Source organism: Callospermophilus lateralis, chromosome 5 (genome assembly GCF_048772815.1).
Source record: "Callospermophilus lateralis isolate mCalLat2 chromosome 5, mCalLat2.hap1, whole genome shotgun sequence".
In the NCBI taxonomy this organism is placed as follows: Eukaryota; Metazoa; Chordata; class Mammalia; order Rodentia; family Sciuridae; genus Callospermophilus; species Callospermophilus lateralis.
Genome location: NC_135309.1, coordinates 119,879,609 through 119,892,717, shown reverse-complemented (window position 1 = coordinate 119,892,717; position 13,109 = coordinate 119,879,609). Strand labels below are relative to the sequence as shown.

The 13,109-nt window shown below is 34.4% G+C and overlaps 1 protein-coding gene across 1 annotated transcript in view; it reads right to left on the bottom strand.

Moving 5' to 3' along the window:
* Window positions 1–13,109, bottom strand: part of Pde4d (phosphodiesterase 4D) — a 1,049,725-nt gene that overhangs the window by 795,085 nt on the left and 241,531 nt on the right. The gene's annotated exons all lie outside the window — the stretch shown is intronic.

Genomic DNA, 13,109 nt, shown 5'->3' with positions numbered 1-13,109 from the left:
TCATTGATGAATACTCACTGCACTTCATCTCTTCTAACAAATTAGCCACAGAACCCTAACATGAAACTCTGTTCCCTCCTACTCCTTTTTTTAAAATTTTTTTTTTAGCTGTAGATGGACACAATACCTCTATTTTGTTTATTTTATCTATGCAGTGCTGAGGATTGAACCCAGTGCCCCACACTTGGGAGGCAAGTGCTCTACCACTGAGCCACAACCCCAGCTGTGTTTCCTTCTACTCTTTAGCTCTATCTCTATAGCTGGTCGTGAGCTCTTCTTCAAACAACCTTCTGATCTCATATTTCCTCAACACTACCCCCAGGTCCACAGGCTCCCCTTTAGTCCTAGAAGTGCTTCCTAGAATAGTCAATGGGGAAGGAGAGAAGGAAGATGAGGAAAACTGGACGGTCGTGATGAGAGAAGAGAGACTAGAAATGAGATAATATTAACTTGCATCACAGAGTGTAGATGAATTTGTAGACTTTGCTATGGGTTCTGAGCATTAACCTGGAAATGATGAAAAAACATTGAAGGATTTAAAACAGGAGAGTGATATTTAAAAGAAGAACACCATAGTCTTTCTTTGCACAAAATCATTTTTTAATTTGAAAATAAAGTTTCTATTGTGAATCAGCAAATTTCTTGCCATGAAAAACTATTTACTAACTGTCTAACATTGGGCAGATTAATCAAAATTTCATTTGACCTAAAATTTTAATATGAGAAAAATGGGTGTAACATAAAATTTACTATCTTACCCATTTAAAAAAATCATAATTTTTGGTGAACAGAATGTAAAAGTTGAAATAATAATTACCACAGGGGCACAGCATAGTAATGTTTCAATAAAACTTAATTCTTTTTCCTTCCCCTCCCTTTTGATATATGTAAAACATGAAATAGTATTCATTCTGCCTATAAATGTTGAATTATTCCTTGCTAAGTGAGTTTGATCTCAGGGAGCATGCACATCTAAGTAGTAAAAAAGTTAACATCTAAATAGCAATCAGTGAACAAGGTTAAGAGGGAAAGCAACCTGCTGTCATTTTCACATTTGGATACATAAGTGGTACAGATCAGTAAAGAAAACCCCTACTGACAGGTATGAAATGTCACAGAACATGGGTCCAAGCATTGAAAATGGAAAGATTTCTCATATGACACATCACATCTATTCCCACAACTCTCAAGTACAAAGCACTTAAGAGACAGTGTCTGTCCATCCCAAGATATTTCTGTGAACAAAGTAGCTGTGTCTGATGAGCTACTCTGCAGATGAGCTGCCAAAGGTACATTTCTGGGGCAGAAATGCTACACTCGTATTCTCCTTCATTTCTCATTCCTTTCCAAACTCAGAGAATACACACCCTTTGGAGAGCTAGGAAACACACACACACACACACACACACACACACACACACACACACTGCTTGGACCAAACTCATAAAATATTCTAGTTCCAATTTCTCAGTTTGTGATTTGGAAGAAAAAGTTCTGAGAATTTAAGCAGAGATCAAGAGAACATTCTTTCATTCTCTATACCCAGATGACATGGATTTTTAAAAGCTGACACAGCCAGGGGGATGACTAGGCAGATCTTGAAGCAATCTGGTGGTCACGTGGAATCAGCTTGCTTTTAGACCATGCTCACATTTGGGGCTGTCCTCATTTGAGCAGTGGAGAGCAGTGTTGAGGCTGCTAACTGCACAGCTCACCAGATGCAGGAGTGGGATTTGCCACTCCAACCATGCAGAAGCCTAGTTGAGCCAAAAATCAGAAAGGAGAAAATATAAAGAGGGTTTTCTTCTCCAAGGCTTAAAAGAGTGTGAGCGAGATTTTATTAGGTAGAATTGTATGAAATTGGAAATATTTGTTGACTTTTATTTACAAAGATGGTTCAACACAATATTTTGCAGAAATGAAGAAAATCTGCATTAAAGCATTGGTGTAATAACTACTTTATATATGTGTGTGTGTGTGTGTATCAATGTAATAAGAGTATACAAACAGAAAAATATATGATAACAGAATCAAGAAGCCATAGCTTTCACAATCCCTTTCAACTCTCCTTTGCATAGTTTTGAAAATCAGTGGCTTCTACCAATAATTTCAAGCTAAGAAAATATCCTCAAATAAGTAAAAAAAAAAAAATTGAAGTAAAAAATCAAATTCAATCTAATGTAAAACAACCTTGATCTTTTCATAACAATTACATTCATAAGAAGCCAGATGTAACTGAAGAGTCCAGTGAAATGATTTTCTGAATGCTGCTCCTTTGCTCCACCTCTCTGCACCTACAGGTTACTTACATAAACATAACTATTCCCACTGTATATTGGAAATTTTATCACATCAATTTTTGCACACTATGAATAAAAAATGAAATATGAATACTGCAAAATTCTAATATGCACCAGAAGGGAACTTCAACTGCCAAAAATAAAAAACAAAAAAAAAACTGTTCTTATTGCAGAGACAATCTTCACTTAACATGATTGGAAAGACTGTAGATAACAAAGTTATAACCTGAGAGTGATGATATTTATGGAAGAAAATGGATTTGAGTTTCTTCTCTCTCCTCTGTGTTTTATTTCTTACCATCAAAAAAAAAAAAAGAACTAAAAATATTTAGAGAATCCAAAGTAGCATTATATGTAAAACAACAACAACACTACACTCCTTTCTCATACAAAAAATAAAAAAAAATGTTGATGTCAGGACTAGGTGATTGTTCCCTGTGTCAAATTCCATAGTTTATGCCCCTACATTCAATCTTCCCCCAAAACTTGGTGCCTTCCCACTCCCTTTGTCAAACAGATTGGACCAGTGTCAAGGAAATGGAGAATTTATCTTACTACAAAGTGAATAAACTTCAACTGTTTCTAACCTAAAGCTATGATTATTTTTTCCCTTAGGCCAGTAAGTAAACAGATTCATTAAAGAACAACTCTGTGGGGCAGCCCTTGAGGACCAATCTGATAAGCACACAGGGTGTAAACATTTGATACAATCCTCCCTTACCAGGTAGTGCACAGTTCCTCGAATCTGGTAATCTATTCTGTGGGTTAATGAATAAAACCCCACCTACATAACTTGAAATATCCACAGATTGCCTGATCTTTTTTACTGATATAAATGTCATAGCCTAAGACTTATTTTCTAATACATTCAAAATGAGCTGCCCTTTGTCCACAGTTCATGGTTCTTAGGAAAAGAAAGAGGAATTAGTTTTGCTTGAAAAGCACAGGGTTTGAATGCCTTTTAGCTTCTACCGCGGGCTCCCTTTCCTACATGTACCTTCAGTGGCGTTTCCCTGGCCTTCATCCTTGAGCTTCTCCACTGACACCTCTTCTTTGGGTACTCTGATTTATGCCTTTCATATTTTGCTGGTAACTTTCAAACCAATCTATTCCACTCTCCCTTTATCCTGAGTTTCTGAAATCTGATATAATGAAAGGACCAGAACTTTGGTTCTGAGTCAGACGGATGCTGACTTTGACTTGAGTGAATCTGTAAGTTCTATGAGCTTTCAAAGTATCAGTTCCCATATCTGCATTTAAAGAAAAGAGCACATACTCCATGGAGTGTTAAAAGGATTGGGGTGTGATCTGTGTAAAGCTACTAGGAGTACTAGACCTCGTTAATCAATAAAGGGTAATGCAGAGATGATGATGATAACAGTGATAGTGATGGTGATATGATGATGATGCTGATGATGCTTACCTGCTGAATGTTTCCATTTGTATGTTCATGGGCAAATTCTTGAACTTTCTTTACCTAACTTGGTCCATGGTACCATCACTTACATAGGTGGCTGAGCATATGCCCTGAGATTTCCCTTCCTCTTTAGTTCTTACCCACCCATCTTTTTTAAATGGAGCACAAAGAAGGGATTACTCTACCTTTTGTATAAGTCATATTTCTGCTGCTGCCCTAGTTTATTCCTTTATCACTTTTCCTCCCAGTTGTCTGTTATAATGTCTCAACTCGACCTACCACTCCTGCTTTACTCCAGGTCCTCTCCTGTGCTACTACTAGAATCATCATTCTAGAATATAATGGTCATGTTTCTCTTCAAATTAAAACTCTTCTATGTGAGCATCACTTGGAATAGTACATGTTAAAGCACAACGAAATTGTCTTTTAATATTAATGTCTAAACGTGCTCTTAATAATATTATATTAGAAAAAATGTAAAAGTTCTCACATCTTGGAAAGAAAAATTTATTGTTATGTACTTAACCTAATAAGAAATGATAGAATTATGGTAAAGGAGAAATATGAGATAACAGTGAAGAAAATGAATACAGAGTAAATGCTTTGTAGAACAGGATGTTATGAAGGTAACATAACAAAAATACATACATAGAACCAAAATATATAAAAATATACATATAACAAAAACACCAGGTTCGAGAGGAACCTCTTTGTTTATATCATATTTACAAATCGATATAGTAACAAAGTTCTTAATTCTAAGAAAATGAAAAGTAAGGAATTATTCTTCTCAGAAGTGGTTCATAAGAACAGTCGTCCTAAACAATATGAACTTTCAGAAGGAACAAGCAAAAGGAAGAATGGGGGGTGTTTATAGTATGTGCTGATTTGCTTTGCCTGCAGGTTTCATTGTTTGCCCTAAATGCAAAGACTTGGCAGTATAGTTAGTAAGTTACACAGAGAGAGAGACTGAACCAGAGATAAAAGCCAATGGTAGACAGTAAAAAGAAAATACAACCGATAACAGGGAGAACAAAGCTGAGGCAAATTTTCAGAATGTTTTAAAGATAAAACAAAATGCAATAATTTTTCAGTAATACACAAACATCAAACTCACACACTACACCAGTGTAGGAAGGATTTTCTGGAATGGATGTCTACAGAAAACCAAAGGTGGAGAGCTTAGTGTAGCAGCTAGAGAGAGAGAGAAAGAGGAGGCAGAGGAAGCGAAGGGGGAGGAGGGGGCAGGGAGGAAAGGGAGGTACTATGGAAAAGCAAAGTTCATTAGCCTTTATGATGTCTCCTAAGAGGAAGTAGTTTGAAGTATTATTTTTCAGCCTTTCAAATGAGCTTAGAAAACCAATTTAAATTAACACATTAATTAGTGATGGTTTGAAATGGAATATATCTGTGTATGCACTCACAATTAAAAAGCATTTATTATGCTAATACAATGGCATAATGATCTATCTATAACAACACCACAAAATTTCATCTGTATATAAATATTTTTAAATGGTGTACCTTAAACTAATATTTCATACTTTATTCCAACCAAACAAGCTAAAAATTACAATGAATTCCAGGGGGAAAAAACTGTAAGATTTTAAGTTTACTTAAATGTCCAGATATTTATATTCAGAAATATATGCAATGTACAAGTTATTTTTTCTAATAGCATTAAGTCAGACAGTCAACAAGTCATGTTGCTTCTACTTATAAAATCTTTTCTAAATTCATCGCTTTTCCCATTCTTCCTTCTACTGAATTAGTTTCCGACTATCATCATTTATTCTTATCTGTTGTACCTAAATCACACCTTTATCTTCTTCCCATTCTGTATGCCATGTATCTGCCAAAGTGAGCTTTTAAAAATTCAAAGCTAATCACATGACTTCCCTGCTTAAAATCTATCAGTACCTCTCTGACAACTTAGAGGAAAGTTGTAGAACAGTGATGTTATGAAGGCCTTGTCTTCCTCTTCTCCCTGTCTTCTTGCCACCTCCATCCCACACAGCCTAAACTCTGTGTATACTCAGGCTAGCACCTTGGAAAATACCATTATTTCCTACATCATTTGGCTATCTACTTCTCAATGTTTACTGTTTAATAAAAATGATACAAAAGTGCTATTTTTCTAAATCAACTAACAGTGGGCATTTAAGGAGAAAAATATTGTATTTCAGTTTGGTTCTCTGTCATTTATAACTTGTTTGCATTTATTTTATATAGGCAGAAGATTCAAAACACTCATTAATTAACAACTAAATATTTAAAGCAAATGCTTAGACACAAACAACATTCAAAGCAACAAACAGACTGCCAAACTGGTTGAGGGCCAATGCTGGTAGAAGTTATTGCTTTACTATAGATTCTGTGTACGTCCTCAATAGGTTCTCTATGGACTCAAACATTTCTGAAATGTTTCATGAGTTACAACCAGAGGTAGTCACAAACATTAAAAGGTGTATCTGGTTCAATTCCTTCAAACTAATAAACTAAATTAGTTAAAGACAGTTTAAAAAGTCTCTGGGGAAATATCACATAGAACTTGCTTAGCAAAGTTGCTTCAAATGTTCATAGAGTCTTGTCTTAAAATTAGCTATGGAGGTAGAATTTTTTAAAAAAAGAAAGGAAAGAGACTACTTTGATATGTGATATAACAGAAAGCAAGTTATTTTTCCCTATTTTGTTTCTGATTAATGAAATGTCATCATTATGTTTGAGCTCATTGAAATATGAGTAGCAGAGTAAATAGTAACACAGTTGAATCTGAGGTCCCCAAAGCACTGGCTGCCATCGAAAATAAATACAGAATTTTCTCTAAGTAGATTTTTTTCCTAAACTATTACAATAATGTTATTACTAAATATTTGTACAACCTGCTATTAATGAGTTTTCATTACACTTTTTTTGTGACATTGGTCTATTGCATGCCAATAGAAACAATGACTTGCCAAATAGCTTCTATGTCTTATTGCACCAGAAATAAAAACAATACATAAAGCAAATGAGAAACAGTGTAGATGAAATCATGAGTGGCAGTTTACTAGAATAATGGTGCATACTCTTCCTTTTTCCTACAATTATGAAGGTTCTTAGGCAATTTGAATTGGCTATATTGTTCTCAGGCAAGAAATTTACTCTTATGTTTTCATGCCATAAGGAATTACAAGATTCTGAGGACTTCAGTAGTTATGGACAGTTAACATTTGTGTAAACCAGATTGATAGAAATGAATAATTTGAGGCTAATATTTATGACTCATTAATAAAGTTTATCTGATATATAAACCATCAACACTAAACTAAGTAACCATGAAAACAAATCACAAAATAACATTTTAATCCATATCTATTGCCTTTTTTCTCATTTTTATTTGGCACCCTCTAGAACTCTTCTACAACTTAATTCTGACAGTACATAATGCTACCTCTTTGCTGACATCCTCCCTTTCAATTTCTTCCAGCAGTTATGTTGGCCCCTGCTAAGACTCAGGTGTCTTTCACATCAAATAATTTGTACTATAATTTCCTAACTCTTTAATCAAATAAAACACATGGGGAAGATTGCCTGAATTTGAAATTGTTTTTGTCCTTTTTAAGCAGTAGATTCCCAGCTTTATAAAATTGGCAAAATTGTTAACTCTAGGTTTCATTTACTTATTTAATAATTATTTAATACAAGCCATGTACAACTACTGTGTTTGAATGTGAGCAAAACTAAAAGTATCTTTGTTTTCACAGGGGCTTCCAGTTGGATGGAAGATATTGGCATTAATCAAATAGTTCTACTAGTATATATGTAATCAAAATATAATAAATAATATGAAGGAGAACTGTATTATGATAAGTTTGAAAAATCTAATACTTCATAGAAATAGTGATATTTGTATTTAGATGTGAGCTATGAATAGGTGTTATCAAAGCTAAGGGGTGTGAAATTCAAAAGAACCTTCTAGGAAGAGGAAACAATACATAAAGAGGCTCTGAGTGGGTAAACATGCCATTGGACTCAAAGAGGGCCTAGCCCACTAAAACTATGGGTATTTTCTTTTCCTCCTGAACAGTGGATCTATTGATTTATTGGCAATTTTGGCTAATGTGTATGGTATATTCTCAACTGTTAGTTTAAGTATGGGTTTCTTAAACTTACAGTTTAAGAAAATGATACCTGAGTATCATCATTATAGTCTTCATCACTGTTCAAAAATCTGGTAAGAACATCACAAGTCATTTCTCAGGGTTTGGTGATAATTCTTCAGTATCTATAGTAGAGACTCCCATAATGAGGAGATACATGATTTCAGCACAGTGGGAACCTTCGAAAACTGATCATTAGACAAGAACCTGGTCCTCAGTACAAACAAAAGATCCCAAATAACAAATGATTCCAAGTGGTGGTAAATGTATACAAAAAATGTATACATAGAGGATTCCAGACTTTTTGTTTTATATTTTAAGAATTTAAAATTGCTTTCAATTGAGCTGGAAGCATATCTGCCTGCTAGGTAAATAACAACAAGAAAATTAATATAGTATTATTATCATGAGCTTGGAGAAATCTCAGTAGACAAACAGCATGGCTCTCTGACTACATGCAGAGAGAAGGGATTTGAGTAAGGAACTCTCAAAGAACAATCTCAGTTTTGGTAAATAACCTCTAACATTAGACTGATCTATATTTTCGCAGGTAAACCCATGTACTTATCAGGGTTACATGTAGTAACAAACTTTCCAGGATCATTCAACTGGAAATAAATTATATATTATTAGGAATATCTAAAGAATTGGACAATCATGTCAGAAAACCAAAGCTGACTTCTGTTGTTCCTCTGGTTCTGTTGCCTCTCATAAAGGACTGACTTAGCCTGTCCCAGAATTCTGAGCCAAACCAGAGAGTTAGTCAGGTTGGATCTGCCTGTGAGCTGCAGTTAATAAGAACAAATCAGGTCAAAAAGCACTGCTTGAGAGAGAAACTGAAATAAAAACTTATCTATCAATCCTAAGGACCAGGGAATCTATATCAAATACAGGTAACCATTTTTTAAATATATTTTATACTATTTCTGCTATTTTTTGACATTCTCAATTTTTAACCTTGTATTAAATTGTTTTATAACACAATTCATTCCTTTTATTTAAAGGGAGGAGAAAAAAGTGGGGTGCAAATAAAATTTATATTAACATAGCTGTCAATCCTAAGGACCAGGGAATCTATAACAAATACAGGTAACCAAATGAAAAGAGGAGGGTGAGTGTTGCTTACAGGAGACAAAGTATAAAGGGGATTCCCCAGCTGGGGAATGCAGCTCTTTTTAAGAGAGCACACACAGCATTTAGCATTGAAGAAAAAGCATTGTTAAGATGCTACTGGGGGCTCTAGAGGCTGAGACAGGAGGATGGAGAGTTCAAAGTCAGCAAAAGGCAAGGTGCTAAATAACTTGGTGAGATCCTGTCTCTAAAGAAAATACAAAATAGGGCTGGGGATGTGGCTCAGTGGTCGAGTGAGTTCTCCTCAGTTTAATCCCTGGTACCAAAAAAAAAAAAAAAAAAAAAAAAAAAAATGCTACTGAGGCTTCAATGCTGGTAGACTTGCAATGAATGACCCTTCCACAGGTCATCAATGAGTAGTTTTATAAGAAGTAGCCCTAGTTATAAGAAACATTCACATTCATTTTAATAAAGTATAGGAAAGTTGGTGAAGTTGTACACAGGATATCACAATCTTTCTATTTCTTACAAGACATCATGGGGAAGTTTCTTTTTTAATTCTTCAAGTTCATAGCAATAAATTTCATGAGCAACTCATTTTTTGACTTCCTGATACATGGGTCCTTTTTAAAATACATTGGCACAATATCTTTATATTGTTTATTTATTTTTTTATTGGGTGCTGAGGATCGAACCCAGGGTCTCACACATGCAAGGCGAGTGCTCTGTCTCTGAGCCACAACCCCAGCACTGCCCCCCAATACATGAGTCTTGAACTGAAAATGTTTCCTTCCTTGCATTACTGATGGGAAACTCAGAATCAAATCTCTGAATTATTTCTAGCAACTACTCAGAAATCAGTGGCATACACTTTTGTTTTTATATTTTATGCTATCTCTCCTTTTTGACATTCTCAATTTTTAACCTTGTATTAAATTGTTTTATAACACAATTCATTGCTTTTATTTACAGGGAGGAGAAAAAAGTGGGGTGTAAATAAAATTTATATTAACATAAATAAGTTGGAAACATTTTTACAAATTGAGGAAATACGTGACTTTTGCTTACTATGAAAACAGCATATTCTCATCTTAAAGGAAATCAAATAAAAGAACATGACATAGAAAAATCAGAAACCTCTCAAATATCCTCTCTTCACATACATTTAATAATTTAGTAAACCCAACCTCCAGCAGAGGGAAAACACAGAGACACAATGTCACATGTGTAAATAAAAACATACATGAATGTTCTATGATCTATTCTCTACATTGCTTTTTACACATAGCAACTCAAATTTTCACATATCAACTACATTGGAATACATATAGATCTTCCTCATTCTTCATGTAGTAGTCATTTGTTGCAGAAATGACATCATTTATTTGTACTTGCATAGAATTATTTGGTCAGAAGTATGCACATTTATAATACAGATACATATTATTTAATTATCCACAGTTTTCCTAATTCACACTCTTCACTAAAGATACACATAAGAAAGGGCCCACTTCTGCACACCTTCTCTGACCCTTCTGAATTATCAGTCTCTTTCACCTTTTTTAAATACCATATGTGAAAAAATAAATAACATTGATGTTTTAATTTTGTGTCATTGTTCCCCAGGAGGAAACCTTTCCAAATGCAATTAGTCTTTCTTCCTTCTCAAGTTGGCTGTTCATGTACTTTGTCTATTTTCCTTTTCAGTTTTCAATTCTTTTTTTATTGATTATTCTTTATTACAGGATGAAGTAAGAATGTTTTCTATTTCAATAAACCAATGAACACACATATTAAATAATTTATACTATGTTCCCTTAGTTGGAAAGCTGCCCTTACTAAATCCCCAATTTTCAGTATATGCATGAGTCTCTTTCTTGACTGTTCTTTCAACTTCATTGATCTATTAGTTAATACCTGAATTAACACCTCAGTGTTTGAAGTAATAGCATATATGGTGTGTTCTGATATAGTAGAAAAATGTCTTTTTTTTTCAAAACTGTTCTTCTTAGACATGTTTTATTCAAATTTTGAGTATTTCCCCCAAAATCCTATTAGAGATATGTCATTTTTATAAACCTTACCTGTCAAAAGTATTGTACATTTTAAAAAATCCCTCTTCAAACTGCTTACTTTCTGCCAATCCAGTGAGAATATTATTCCACTAGTGAATTTGTTAATAATTTAGTTAACTTTAGACACAGTGTCTTAAACATTGTGAAAACAAGACTTGTTGAAAATCTGCTTAACATTCTCCCTAAAATATGATTTATCCTCAAATGCAATGAATTCTCTGGATCCCAAGTATCCAGAGTTGAAGATTTACTCTGAAAAGACATCTCTCTAAATTAAAAGAATGGCTTTATTCCATCAAAGTTCTTTTTATTCTGATGTAAATTTCTCACAAGGTGGATCATAACTGTTATATGTCTTCATAATAATTATAATTCCCCTCTCATAACTTTAAGTAAAATTATGGGCTGATTCTCATCAAATATCAACAAGCACCAAGAGATATTCAGTGTGATGAAGATTTTATCAGGCGAGGAGTTTAAAGGCTCAAGTCCCGGTTTTGTATTTAAGTATGGGTATATATCTAATTTTCTGAAGGACAACATTCCTGTTCAAAACCTATGAAATGAGCAAAGTATCAGAGCTTTGTGACTTCATAGAGATTAGTAAGGTAATCAAATATATCCCAAGAGAGAACAAACTAAAAAGGAAAGATTTCATTATTACTTCCACATTTAAAAGCTCATCATTTATTGAGGTCCTATATAATCCATACATTGTAAAAAGTCCTAACATACCTAATGAAGAAAAAGATATAAGCAATAATTAAATTGCAATTAGTCACTGCTAGATTACAGGTAATGTAGAATATGCTATGGAAAAGCCCCCCCCCCAAAAAAAATTACTCCCTCTTCTTGTAGGCATATTCATAATAGTAATATAAACTAAGTTCATTAAGTTACACTTAGGTTTTCCAAATAAGTAGGGAAAGCGCTTAGGAAAAATAATCTCAAAGAAGAAATAGTTTCAGAGAGAAAGAGAGGTGTGTAAGCTATGGAGAGCTCAACACATGGCAAGAAGCTGGATGTGGTCATTTTGTGGGGTTGCGGAAGGGGAGGAATAGCAAGATTTTCTGTGAGAAAGACAGACTGATTAACATTCTGAAGTCAGAATAAGAAATTTAGATTTTATCTTGAAGGCAAAGATGAAATGTCCTAGGATTTAAGACCAGGAAATGATGAGATTGTCGACCAGAATATAAAATATACTGAAGTGAGGAGAGATTGGAATTAGAGACCACTTAGAAGCTACTGCAATAGAGCTTGAGCAGACAGAAAGTGCTTGAACCAGGGAGGTGGCAATGGGAAAACAGGATATTTTAGAAGCAGATTAGAACAATTTGGTGGTCTCTGAGATCCAGAGTTAAGAGAGGAAAAGAAACTGAAGATATCACTGATCCGAGACAATGGGATGCATGATGAAACCACTCATTGAGATAAGGCATTTCTGTATATCAGCGACAAAACTTCTGAAATGGAAATGAGGAAAAACACCCCATTCACAATATCCTCAAAAAAAAAAATACTTGGGAATCAACCTAACAAAAGAGGTGAAAGATTTATACAATGAAAACTACAGAACCCTAAAGAGAGAAATAGAAGAAGATCTTAGAAGATGGAAAAATATACCCTGTTCATGGATAGGCAGAACTAACATCATCAAAATGGCGATATTACCAAAAGTTCTCTATAGGTTCAATGCAATGCCAATCAAAATCCCAACGGCATTTCTTGTAGAAATAGAGAAAGCAATCATGAAATTCATATGGAAAAATAAAAGACCCAGAATAGCAAAAGCAACTCTAAGCAGGAAGTGTGAATCAGGCGGCATAGTGAAACCAGATTTCAAACTATACTACAGAGCAATAGTAACAAAAACAGCATGGTATTGGTACCAAAACAGGCGGGTGAACCAATGGTACAGAATAGAGGACACAGAGACTAATCCACAAAGTTACAACTATCTTATATTTGATAAAGGGGCTAAAAACATGCAATGGAGAAAGGATAGCATCTTCAACAAATGGTGCTGGGAAAACTGGAAATCCATATGCAACAAAATGAAACTGAATCCTCTTCTCTTGCCGTGCACAAAAGTTAACTCAAA